The sequence below is a fragment of the Saimiri boliviensis genome, chromosome 19 (assembly GCF_048565385.1).
Source record: "Saimiri boliviensis isolate mSaiBol1 chromosome 19, mSaiBol1.pri, whole genome shotgun sequence".
NCBI classification, from domain to species: domain Eukaryota; kingdom Metazoa; phylum Chordata; class Mammalia; order Primates; family Cebidae; genus Saimiri; species Saimiri boliviensis.
Genome location: NC_133467.1, coordinates 28531413 through 28544783, shown reverse-complemented (window position 1 = coordinate 28544783; position 13371 = coordinate 28531413). Strand labels below are relative to the sequence as shown.

At 35.4% G+C, this 13371-nt stretch overlaps 2 long non-coding RNA genes across 8 annotated transcripts in view; one reads left to right on the top strand and one right to left on the bottom strand.

Moving 5' to 3' along the window:
* LOC141582265 (uncharacterized) overlaps positions 1–13371 on the bottom strand; it is a 329329-nt gene that overhangs the window by 51868 nt on the left and 264090 nt on the right. For all 3 annotated transcript variants that reach the window (XR_012515088.1, XR_012515087.1, XR_012515089.1), the window contains exon 5: positions 4456–4551. This is a non-coding gene — a long non-coding RNA (uncharacterized LOC141582265). The remainder of the gene's footprint in view (positions 1–4455; positions 4552–13371) is intronic.
* LOC141582264 (uncharacterized) overlaps positions 1–13371 on the top strand; it is a 432453-nt gene that overhangs the window by 326492 nt on the left and 92590 nt on the right. For 3 of the 5 annotated variants that reach the window (XR_012515086.1, XR_012515084.1, XR_012515082.1), the window contains one exon: positions 13108–13325. The exons of the other annotated variants lie outside the window; for them this stretch is intronic. This is a non-coding gene — a long non-coding RNA (uncharacterized LOC141582264). The remainder of the gene's footprint in view (positions 1–13107; positions 13326–13371) is intronic. 5 annotated transcript variants of the gene reach the window in all.

The following is a 13371-nucleotide window of genomic DNA, read 5'->3' as shown; positions in this document are numbered from 1 at the left end:
TGTGTTTTTTAATTGTTTGCCTATATTGTTTACATTAATTATATGTAGTGAAATATTTTAATTCTTTTAATAATTTGTAATGTCTTTAAGCTTAAGTGATTGCTCTAGAGTTTACAATATACATTTTAAGTTATCAATATCTACTTCAGATTTATACTACCAAATTCTAATATGATAGAGAATTATATAGCTGTATTTTTTCAATTTTATACATGGTGTGCCTGTATATGTTGGAATTATATAGCTATATTCTTTCAATTTTATACATGGTGTGTCTGTATATGTTGGAATTATATAGCTGTATTCTTTCAATTTTATACATGGTGTGTCTATATGTTGGAAACCCAGCCATATATTTTTATGTTTATTAATATATGTATTTTTTTTATTTTAAAGAAGTTGAGAGAAGGAAAGTGGCACGGTTTGGCTCTGTGTCCCCACCCAAATCTCATATGAAATTTTAATTCCCAATGTTAGGGGAGGGACCTGTTGGAAAGTGACTAGATTGTGGGGATGGATTTCCGCCATGCTGTTCTCCTGATGGTGAGTTCTCATGAGATCTGATGGCTTAAAATGTGTGGCACCTCCTTCCTCACTCTCTCTCTCTCCCCTGCTCTGCCATGGTAAGATGTGCTTACTTCCCCTTTGCCTTCTGCCATGACTGTAAGTTTCCTGAAGCCTCCCAGCCATGCTTCCTATGAAGCCTGCAGAACTGTGAGTCAATGAAACCTATTTTCTTGATACATTACCCAGTCTCAGGTAGTTCTTTACAGCAGTGTGAGAACAAACTAATACTGAAAGCAAACAAATCTGTATTTATACAGTGTTATATTAACTTTCATCTTTACCACTTTTTGTTCTCTTCATTTCATACTTTGTATTTGAGTTACCATTCACTGCCATTTTCTCACTTCCACACAGCTTTGTTCCTGTCTTTTCTGTGTTTTTTTAACCAACATATTACATTTCTATATGTCACAGGCCTGACAATACAATTATATGTATATTGTTTTATACAATTACTCCTTAAATAAGAGAAGAAATGAAAATAACTATTTAGTTATACTGTCATTCATATTTACCTACATAATTACCTTTTTCAGTCTTCTTGATTTTTGGTATGTACATAGGAATTACTTTCTGATGTCACTTGTTTTTTAAACAAAACAGCTTTCTCATTTCTTACAATACAATTTTGCTAGAAATGAATTCCCTGTTTTCATCTGGCATTTTGTTTTTGCCTTTGTTTTTCAAAAATACTTTTACAGGATATAGGTTTCTGGTGTTCATACTCTTCATTCAGCATTTTAAATGTCTATTTACTGCTTCTGATGAAAATGAGCTCTTAATCTTATTGGAAATCCTTGTATCTGATGAATTGGTTTCCTCTTGTTGATTTTAATATTTTTCTTTGTCTTTTAACATTTTGCCTATAATTAATGCATCTTATTATAGAACCTTTCATTTTTATCATTCTTGGAGTTCGTTGAGCTTCTTTAATGTGTAGATTAATTTTTTCATCAAATTTGGGAGGGTTTTATAATTGCTTTCTCAAGTTTTTAAAATTTTATTTTATTTTTTCCTCATATTCCCCTTATGTGGGTATATTTGATGGTATCCTGCACTTCTCTGAGACTCTCTTGGTTATTCTTATTTCTGGTTTCTCTCTGTTCTGCAGACTTTATCATCTCTGCGATCTATCTTCAAGTTCACTTTTTCTGGCCTTTATTAAATTTTAGAGGGCTATTTGCTTATATGGTTGTCTCACTAAACTTCATGTTACCTAAGAAGAGAAGCTATATCTAATTTATCTTTGTGGTGCCAGTTTCTACAATGCATTGGCACACAAAGTAGACACTAAATAAATGTAGTTGAAATAAATGGTAATTCAAATGTATTAAGTACATTGTAAGGATAGTAAATTAAGATGTTTCCCCTGTGAGGGGGATCTAAAGTCTGTCCAGAGCAATCCTCCTCGCTGGGCTTTCACAGTGAAGGATGGTGACTGAGTTGACAAGAGGTGGTGCCAAGGAGCACCTCCCATCTTCCTTAGTCTCATTCCATCTTTTTAAGACACGTGAAATTGTAATGTTTTCTCAGTCATATATAGCATGCTATAAAAATGTTCTTGGACACTTCCAATTCCTTCTCTCCTCTACTTTCTACTTTTAAGTCTCTCATATGTAGAAATTCCAAAACCAGTAATTGCTGTAACAACCAAATAATTCTTCCAATTAATAAAGTACTTTAATGCCTACTAGGCTATTGGAGGGCAACTGGAAGTGATAATACGCCTTGTTCCTAATTATTATTATTATTATTTTGCTTCATAAGGATGAGTTATGTGTCATTAGATAGGAAATGAGGTTAGTACTTTTTCATCTAAGATTTTTTGCTTGACCTTTGACATCTGACATTAGAACTTCATCTTTTCCAATCTAGTTAAAAGTTAAAGCATGCCTTTTCATTTTCTTTACATTTTCAGCAGGAGTCTGGATCTCACTTATGTTTCTACCTAATTATGATGTGGACATTTTTAGTCATTCAGCATTGGCCTGGAAATTCCATTTTTTATATATTTGAATTCACCAGTGACATTTCTAGACAATCTGTATGTTCAAGTGGCAGATAAAGAGGAATCAGGTTACTGTAGCAATTGATTAAGTCAAATCTTCATGACATCTCTTAAAAAAACACAGTATGCAGAGGCACCTAGAGAATTCATAAAGTGCTTCACAAACAACTTACAACACTGTGTGATGAAGACTTTTGTACTTAGGCTAATAGCCTGAATATTGGGGAGTTGCAGACACAGGTCTTTGAAGTAATCTTTACATCTATATTTATATTAAAAATTAACAGAAATAATTTCAACGTAAAACACCTCATTTGTGTGTCTACAAGTCAGTAGGTCAAGGTTTTATTATTATAAAATGATATAACCTATTTACAGAAAATATTTTACTTTTAATGGATAGCTGAGGCTTGTCTATTGAAATTATTTTAATTGAAACAACTATTATTCTTGAAATTATTTTAATTGAAACAACAATTATTCTGACTTTTGGTTCAATTCCATGTGTGTAAAAATTAGCCACCTAATTGAGGGACATGATTGTTCAAGGTCTTGGAATGACCTCACCACCATCTCAATCTCAACTCAGTTTAACAAATAAGTAAAACTGACTAAATTTGATCAATAAATATAATTATCAGACCCTATAGGGAATCCTAGGACTGAAAAATTCTTCCTAAGGCAAGCATAAAGAGGAACAGAGGAGATGATTTGACTGGATTTAGTGAACCAATCCTGTAGATGAAAATGGCTACTGATGTGTTCAAAAAATGAAACTAATCAGAATGGTTAAAATTCCATGCAGAGAGTCTTCTTTGGGGAGTTTAAGAGCTTGTCATTCTTAGAAACATGCTATTAAAAGACTTGTATTTCTTGGATATTAAATCCCCTAAACCTTTATTAATTACCACCTTGGGCCAGATTATGACAGCCAGCTGGGGAAGCCAAGCTAGGATTAGGAAGATATGCAATATACAGCCTGTAGAGACACTCAAATAATGAGAGGCCACCAGCCCACCCCTTTATTTCTGCCAAGTACTGCCTAGGACCTTCTCTATCCTAGATGGAAGACTTAATGGAGACATGCTGCACAATATGTGGTCTCCAAAATAGCTTTGCAAGTCAAAATTTCTTGTTGATTAGGGACAGACAAAGTCTTCCAACAGAGCCAACACTGGTGTATCTGGTACCTTTGCACAGGAGATAAAGGGAGGGCACATATATGGCATCCCTGCTGGCAAATAATATGTAAACTACTTGTTTGAAATAAAGCTAACTCCCCTACCTATAGGCACTAAACTGATAATGGAACAATGCTGTCAGTAGATGTCAAGGTACATCAAGTTCAGAGAAAAGCAGTCTTATAAAGACATTTTACATGATTATTATCTTTACTTTGTCTTTTTCCTGATCCTATCCATCCTTTTTCACTTTGCCACAGTTCACCAAACCAAGTCAGTACAACCATGAGCTTAGGTCACATGGACTTTAAGGTTGTGACCTGTAATTCTTACTCTTCCCTTGGTCTATTGCAAGATGTTCTTTTATCTCTGCAGGTATCAGGATGCCCCTTGAGAAAAGGCTTTTAGGAAGAGGATCACTAAAATGAAAGGGCACATAGATTTGAAACTATTTCAGGGACTTGTCTAAGTTTTTGGTAGCTCAAGGACTTTAAAAATTCTTCTTCATTGGACTCTTAGAACAATTTTAAAATGTAAGGTCATATGATGTCATCTTACTCTTAAGAAATATAACTTTCAGAGAGGTGAAGTTGCTCATTCAGCTCAGGAAAGATCTTTCAACTTTTACTCGGTGGACATTGCATTACATCATGCTGCCTCTCATTAGAAAATAAGAAAGATGAATCTCACGATACTCACCAGTGTGATTTCTGAACCAGCTTCCAACCCTTACACTTGCCTTTCTTCCTTTATCTTCTCATTCTGGCTTGTTGTAATAACTGATGTTGATGCTTACTAAAGTCAGATGGAGAAACCATTTGTTAGGAAAAGGCCCTGACAACCATCGTTTTTATCTGGAATTTTTTCTTAATATTTAAAAATACTCTTTAAGTGACAGAATGAATTTTACGGTCTTTTAGTGCAGTAGTCTAGCAAAAGTTGGCTTCAATAATTTTTGTAGAATTGCACTGAATTGAATTAAACTGAGTAAAGGTCAGGCTTGACACTTAAACAGAAATTCAGAGTCAAAAGTGCCAGCCAGCCTGAGCATTATAGCAGAGACAATCTGGCCCTAGCTTTTGCTAGTTTGAAGAGTGTTTTAATCTAATCTTGCATATGTTTTCAAAAATCAGCAAAACTGCCAAAATTCTGTTGGCATTGCCTTTCCCCAATTCACTACTGCCAGTCCCACACTCTCTGAACATGCCTGCTTCTCTGTTCCATCAGTGTCCTAGCCTAAATGAACCAACATTTGCCCGCATAAAAACCCATTGCATTTTGTCTCAGATCAAATCTTGTAACTTCAACTAAAAAGGTGGAGAAAGGAAGGGCTGAGAATAGTTAATTTAATTTCGGTCTATGAAATTCAGTGTGCTCCTGCTAACTAACCTGCCTGCTGTGTGTACATGGTAGGTGATGAGGAAAGCAGGAGAAAATAGTAAGAGGGGATAGGGAGGGGTCACAGAGGAATTGAAAAGGGAAATGATCTTTTCATATGAGAGTAGAAGGTGGCCTCTTCATATTCAATCCAATTCCCCTTCCTCCATCTACATTCAATAGGAGGATGTGTTTTAAATCCTTAAAATGCTTCTTACCTACTAGTGTTTTTATTTATTTTTCTCAACTTTCATTGAAAGTTTTTCATTCCGTTTTTCATTTTGTTTACTGAGCACATTGCTGGTTTATTTGCCTCATTCGGACTAGGGTGCTGGGGTGAGACAAACTAAACCTTGATGAGCAGATTTTTCTGGACCATGTCGGACTGCACTATCTGTTACTTACACATTCTGCTATAAGAAAGGTGGATAAAGAGTTAGAGAAATCATAAACAGATTTTTTTAAATCATCTACCAGCACGTGATTGCTAGACAAAAAAAAAAAAAAAAAAGCAGCCATGATCTCACTGGACAGAAAAAAAGGTAGATGCCTAGATGCCTGAGGTCCATCAAGGCTCTCCTAGGAAAGTATGAGATGTGCTATTTTCCAGAAAAAAATAACCCACACTTGGTTGGGATATCCTGGAGATTTGGGCTAGACAGGAGAAGGAAGACAGGACTAGTTCCAAATTTAGAGAATGGAATGCAAATTACAAAGGGTGATGTGTGAAGCACTATCTGGGACCAAAGCCAGGTGAAAAAGACAAGAAAGTCAATGAACAAAGTTGTTGGAGAGAGAATAAGAATCTATCAAGTAAAAGTGAATGAGTCTATCCATATCCACAGTGATAGGGATAATTATTACCATAAATATTGCAGGAAAAAAAGTCACAAATTAATATGTGTGATCCCATTCACAAAAAAGTCCAAATCATGCATGCCAAACCATATATTGTTTAGGAATACAGGCAGAGATGAACTAAAACTATAAATTAAACCAAAAAGCAAGGCAATAATTTCAAATAGCAGTTTACTGTAGGGCAGGAATGGAATTAGAGAGAGCCATAGAGGTAACTTTGAATACTTAGGTAATATTTTATTTTTAAGCTGGGTTTTAGGTATATGGATTTTATTTATATTTTAACTATACATGCACATTAATGTTTTTTGTACGTAATGTATATATGTGCGTGTTTGTATGTGTACATCTGTGTCTGTGTATCCAAGAGACCAAGAGATAAAATCCTGTGAACCATACTTAAGGTGTTTGAAATAAGAAGGAATTTAGAAACTGCAGGCTGGGAAATGCCTTGAGTCATAGAATATAGTTATGGCCCTTTTAATAGGGTAGTTAGTTTTGTGCATGGGCAGGAAGAGTGCTGTTATGATCAAAGATCCAATTGGATCATGAAATATGAGAGAAGGGGAAGAGAATCCAGAGGTAAAAAGAAAAAGAAAGTTTAAAAGTCTGTTAAGAAATCTTCCTTTAATCTTTTCATCATACTGTATAATTACCTGCTCCCTAAAGATTAATAAAATAGGTATCTATTTTACAACAAAGCCTATACCTCTACGGCACTTGGTAGGTACTCTGAAAAAACATAGAAATAAGTAAGCACTATTAACACCTTTCACCCTGGTTGAGACTTGTTGTAAAATGTAGGTTGGCTCGGGTACATTGCATGGTGGAACCTCAGCATCAAAATCTGGAGAGGACAGGAAGAACGTGGGACTACGTACCACAAAGCTTTGGGATAAGGACCTATGGGAGCATGGCCTTGACCTCTGCAGAGACCATTGGCAGATCCCATACAGAGTGTGGAAGAAATTTGGCAAAGCCAAATCTGTTTGGGGTAAATCTTGCTATTGGAGTTGGGACGGGTTCCACTTAGGAGGCAGGACAAAGAAGTGCCAAGAATGATACAGGCACTGAGATTATACCTGTATTAGTCTGTTTTCACACTGCTGATGAAGACATACCCAAGACTGGGTAATTCATACAGGAAAAAGGGTTTAATGGACTTACAGTTCCATGTGGCTGGGGAAGCCTCACATTCATGATGGAAGGCAAGGAGAAGGAAAGTCACATCTTGCATGGATGGCAGTAGACAAAAAAAAAGAAAAAGCTTGTATAGGGAAATCCACGTTATAAAGCCATCATATCTCTTGAGACTTACTATCACGAAAACAGCATAGGAAAAAACTGGCCCCTTTATTAATCACCTCCTACCAGATCCCTCCCACAGCATGTAGAAATTAAAGATGAGATTCGAGTGGGGACACAGCCAAATCATATCTACTGCTGCAGATTTACAGATGTTAGCAGAAGACATTGGACACCTGAGTCATGGGTTAGAGGCTCACAGCAATAGCAGTAGCCAGAACATTAACATTTGTGCTAGGTTCCCTGATGCTCAGGTCCCAAGAGCAATGCAAAGAGGGCCATGTGTCAGCTGCACAGGCAATGAATTCTGTAACAGGAGAGAAACTTTGTGTTTAGGAACCTAAGAATGCCTGCTCATTTTTCCAGACACTTCATATAATTCACAAGAAGATGCTGGATCTAAGACACTAGGGTTCTTTGCTCCAGAAAAATTTTCTTGAAGGCATAGAAGGAACACCAATGCTGAACTCAATATGACCCATAGAGAGTGGGTCAATGGATATCTCAATGTTAATCAGTTTGACTTAATAACTGAAGGTCCTTTGCCTAATATATTCTTCTGGGTGAGGTATTTTAGGATTTTTGTATTGTCATGGATATTGTAAAGAATTCAGTAATGGGAGATGTTAGATTTCTATCTACCAAGGAATCTGGGGGCTTAGCGCCCAGATTGAATTTCAGGAAAACAAAACAGGTGAAAATGTATTGCTTGCTAGTTCTGTGATATAGAATGGTATCTGTAAGAAATCCATGTGGAAAAAGGCGGAAAAGGCAGGTAGGAAGTATTGTAACTTTATATTACACAAGTATGTAGGGCTGAAATCTAGTTCCTGAGATTATAGATCTATTGGTCACAAAACTTATTCCAGATGCATAGATAACACTGTAGGACTTCTTATATATTGCGTATTCTGGTCAGGATGGTTCAGGCTTACAAACGGGGTTGGTCTGAAAACACTTACCTATCTAACTATAGGAAGTCTAAATTAGGGATATAAGGGAAAGAAAGGATTAAGGCAAAGACTAAAGGATTTTTCTCTGTGGCTTTCATACCTACCGTGAATTTTTGACTTTGATTATCTGAGAATTGGTTTATAGTTGTTTGTCAATACTTCATAAAAGCTATAATCAGCAAGGGTATGAGTCAACAAAACCCAAGTCACTCTACAGAAGATGGTGTAATCTGATGGTTTAAAACATTTTGGGGGCAAAGAACATTTAGAATGTGTGTGAAAGCTATGGGACTTCTCTTTGGCAACTGCATTAAATTTTATCTGCAATTTAGGGGCTTTCAGGGTCCCATGGACTTTATTCAATAAGACTTTTCCAATTTTAGATGCTCTTGAAGCATTTTAGACTGCTTATGAAAATGGAGAATCATATGCTCTACAACCAGAAAGAAGAGTATACTGGATCTAGAACAGGAAACTGAATGTAACCGTTTCAGGAATAATTGATCAATTCTGATGTAATTGAGCCATGTACCACACTTGAAAGAAAAAATATCCCCAATATTCATGCCCCCACCCCCCCCCCAAAAAAAAACACAAAACATTCTCTAAATGCTAACTGGCTTTAAGACTACTTATAAAGTAACTATTCTTCACAATTCAAGTTCCCTGCTTCCTTTATATATACCCTCAGTATCTCCTAGACTGAATTAGATTCCAAAGTAATCCTAGCTCAAGGTGAAGTTGGTGAGGTTTGGTGACAGAATCAGGTGCACTGAAACCGAGGGATTCTTTACTCACAACTTCCAGATGGAAGCCACATCATTTCCCCACTGGGCATATTTAAGTTGCAGGGCACATGGGAACCAGAAATCTGAAACTCCATCCCAACTGTCTACTCCCTTTTTTAACCTCAGCAATAGCAATGCGGTTAGTCTGCTTACATGTGAGTCTAAATGGAAAATAAATCTATTCTTTCTTTTCTTGTTTACCTTGGATCTAGAAGCTGGCAGTAGCTCATCAGTTTTCTGTAAAGAATTCCACTTTATTGTGAAGCCAGCTGCATGGATTTTGTGTCCTATAATAACATCTTCATAGACAGCCACAGCAACAATTGTGTAGAGCAGCCCCTGATCCATGATTATCCTGCAATGATTATTTGTGGTTTTGTCAGTCACTTCCTAAAACCGGATCTTTCTGGCGTCTTTCCACCCCATGTTGTTCTGTGTGAACTGCAGCTGCATAACTAGAGCTTACAGCCATCTTCAACACATATCTGTGGTGTTTATAATAGGGAAAATCCTGTGATTTTCTTCATTTATTCAGTGTACCATAATAGGATATAATAGTATGTAATGTGAGGGAGTTGAAATGCCAAAAGGAAAAGTTATCAATAAATAAGAGTTCTAATAAGGATATCCTGTAACTAGATGGCAATGCATAAATGTGTAAGTCTTGCTTTAATTTATTGTTATTTTAAAACGTTATTCTGGGAAGACTGAGAGTGAGGTGCGAAGCAATCAGCTTGGCTGATTAGAAGCGTCCAGAACAAGAAAATCTGGCTATGCAAGATGGTTCTGAGGGATGCCTTCTATAATCGAGGTTAAAATGAGGCAGGAATGAATGCCTTCCTAGAAGTGTCAGAAAACAGGTTTCTGATCCAGAGGTAACATTTTCAGAAGCTGTCTAAGGCAGAGAAGGTAAACTAAGTACCTCTTAGGAAAGATTGATCAAGCATATCAGAAAATTTTTAAGAACCACATTAGCTGCAAGAGTCCACAACACTGATAATGCTAACTGTTCTCATTGATTTATTCATTCAGTCAGTCATTTTACAAATATTAATCAGGTACCCCCTGTTTGCTAGGCTCCTCAATAAGTACTGTATATACAGTGGCAAACAAGACAGAAACATTCCTTCTGTCATAGGCTATAGAATGCAGCATGAAAAATTAAGAATTAGAGAGGTTGTTTAGAATGAGGAGGTATATAGAGAAAATCAATAACTCATGTATCCATTGAACAAATATGACATACAGAGTAAGGAGACTTAATTTCATTTAGAATTTTGAGGAAAGTGTACTCAAAGTTAAATAATAAGGATAAATATGGATTTCTGAATGGTAGGAAGGAAATGGTAGAGAGGTAGGGGCAGGATTTGGAAAGCAAAGGAAATGTATTCTAGGCACAGTGAATAGTACTGCCTAATAGTTGAGAGAATTAGGGTTTTCAAGGAGTAAAAGATTTGCGATGGTTAAGACATAGATTGTATTGAGGGGAACCAAAAAAGAATGAGATTGAAGAAGTCAAAATTGAAATTACAAATTTTTACTTATAATCCGCTTAATCAGCTTTTTAATTCAACAAATACTTCACGTAAAAACAGAAAGCCATAAAGAGTAGGAATAGGATGATATACTTTGTTTAAATACCACATTATATAATTATTTACTTCATTTGAGTCTCACCACAAGCCTATAGTTAGATAAAACAATCTGTTTGGGACTTCTGACCTAAACAACTGTATAATAATAAATTTGTACTGTTTCAAGCTGCTAAATATGTGGTAATTCCTATGGCACCAATAGGAAAGTAACAGAATTTTGTGTAGCAAACATTTATTTTTATTAGTAGTATTTCACTGTATCAATATTTCAGATAATTTATTAATGCTCCTATTTATAAGCATCTAAGTTGTTTCTCATTGTTCAACTATTACAAATAAAACTCTGATGATCATTCTTTTACAAGACTTTTGTCATCATATGCTTTTATTTTTTTACTGGAAAAGTACCTAGGAGTAGAATTGCTGGACTATATAGTTGGCATATGTTTACTTTTAAAAGAAATTGTTGAAAATGTTTTCAAAGTAGTGGAACTGTTATCCTCCCACCAACAATCTATGAAGTTCCAGTTGCTCTACATCTTTGTCCACATTTGATGTTGTCATTCTTTTTTATTTTAGATGTTCTGTTGAGTGTGAGTGTTTATATAGTCTGGATACAATTCTTTCTGAGATGTATGTATTATGGACATTTTCTCCAAGTTTGCTGTTGCCTGCTCTTTTTCTTAGTGGTATTTTTGGATTAGAGAAAGTTTCAATTATGAAGTCTAATTTATCAATTAGGTTACTAGGATCTGTGTAATACTCCTTTGTCTAAACCCAAGTTTCACCTATAAAAACTCTAAGGTTTTGGCATTTATATTTAAGTCTATAATCCATTTCAAATTTACTTTTGTGTATGTAGTAAGGTTCATTTACTTCCTTATAGATAACCAGTTATTTTAGCATCATTTGTTGAAAAGAATTTTGTTCCTCATTGTTCTGGTGCATTATCAAAAAAATCAAATATAACTCTATTTCTGTGTTAACTCTTTTACATTCACTTATTTTCCAAATTTTATGCCAGTATCACTCTATCACGATTTTTTTGGCTTTGTAGAAATCCTAAAATCAGGTAGTAAATAATTGCTTTTTCAAATACTTTTTGTGAACAGTATGCTTGCTTCCATATATCGCATTTTGTATTTTGTATATTTGATGTATTGCATTTATATTATCATTCAGTGGATGCTTACAATGCTTTGTTTTACTTCTTTGGCCATTGTTTGGAAACACGTTGTTTAATTTCCAAATGCTTGAGGATTTTACACATATATTTCTTTTTTTTTTTTTAATTGCATTTTAGGTTTTGGGGTACATGTGATGAACATGCAAGATTGTTGCATAGGTACACACATGGCAGTGTGCTTTGCTGCCTTCTGTCCCCTCACCTGTATCTGTCATTTCTCCCCATGCTATCTCTTCCCACTTCCCCACCCCCCGCCCCTCCCCCATTTCCCCCCAACGGACCCCAGTGTGTAGTGCTCCCCTCCCTTAATTTTATTGTGGTTAGAAAACATTCTCTATATGATTTCAAATTTTCTTAAAGAGATTTGTTTTATGGTCCAGTATAAAGTCTATCTTTCTGAATGATCATGCGCACTTGAAAAGAATGTTCATTCTGTAGTTGTAAGATTGTTTTAAGGTTCTATGAATACCAAAAAGATAATTAATGCTGTTATTTGAATCATCACTTTTCTTTACCCTGAATAAGTGTTACTTCTTGTAGTATAGGTTTTAGCTTTCTCTTATCTAAAATATTTTCATTTTTTAAAAATTCTTAAGCAACATTTTGTTACATATAAAATTCTGATTGGTAGTTTTTGATATAACTATTTTAAAGCTGTATTTTATTATCTTTGGCTTCCATAATTTCTGATTAGAAGTTAGCCATTAATTGTTTTGTTGTTCCCCTTCATGTAATTTTTAACTTTTGTTTTGTTTTTTCCTTTGGTGGGACACATTTTACTATGGCTTCAATCTCCCTACTTGTTCAGATTTTGGATTTCTTAATGGCTCTATCTTAGTAGGCTGTATGTATCTAAAACTTTATCAATTAATTCCAGGTTTTCCAATTTATTGGCACCCAGTAGAACCTAATAATCCTTTGAATTTTTGCAGTATGGGTTGTAATGTCTCCTTTTTTGTCTGTGACTTTATTTATTTAGGTCTTCTCCCTTTTTTCTTAGTTGTGCTAAAGGTTTTTCAATTTTATCTTTTCATTTTGTTAATTTTTATTGTTTTTTTATTACAATTTCATTTATTTCTGTTCTGATCTTTATTATTTATTTTCTTTTACTAATTTTGGATTTGGTTTGCTCTTTTTTTTTCTACTTCTTTAGGATGCAACATCAGCTTATTTGTTTGAGTTTTGTTTCTTTTGGATGTAGGCACTTATAGCTATAAACTTTCCTCTTAGTACTGCTTCCACTGTATAACATCTATTTTGGTATGTTATGTTTCCATTATCATTTGTAGTCATCACCACTGAGATTGTGCTGAGTCAGATCTGAAGCCAGCACAGCACTGGGTCTCACCCAGGGCCTACTGTAACCACAACCTGGCTACTGCCTACGATCACTTGAGAGCTTAGGACTTGCGGGAGGGATCCAAGATGGCCGATTAGACACAAATCCAGTGCACAACACCCAGCGAGAGAGACGCAGAAATCCAGAGATCTCCTAGCTACAACCAAGGTACCAGGTGCATTTCAATGGGTCTGGTCCGAGGGTGAGCAAAGCC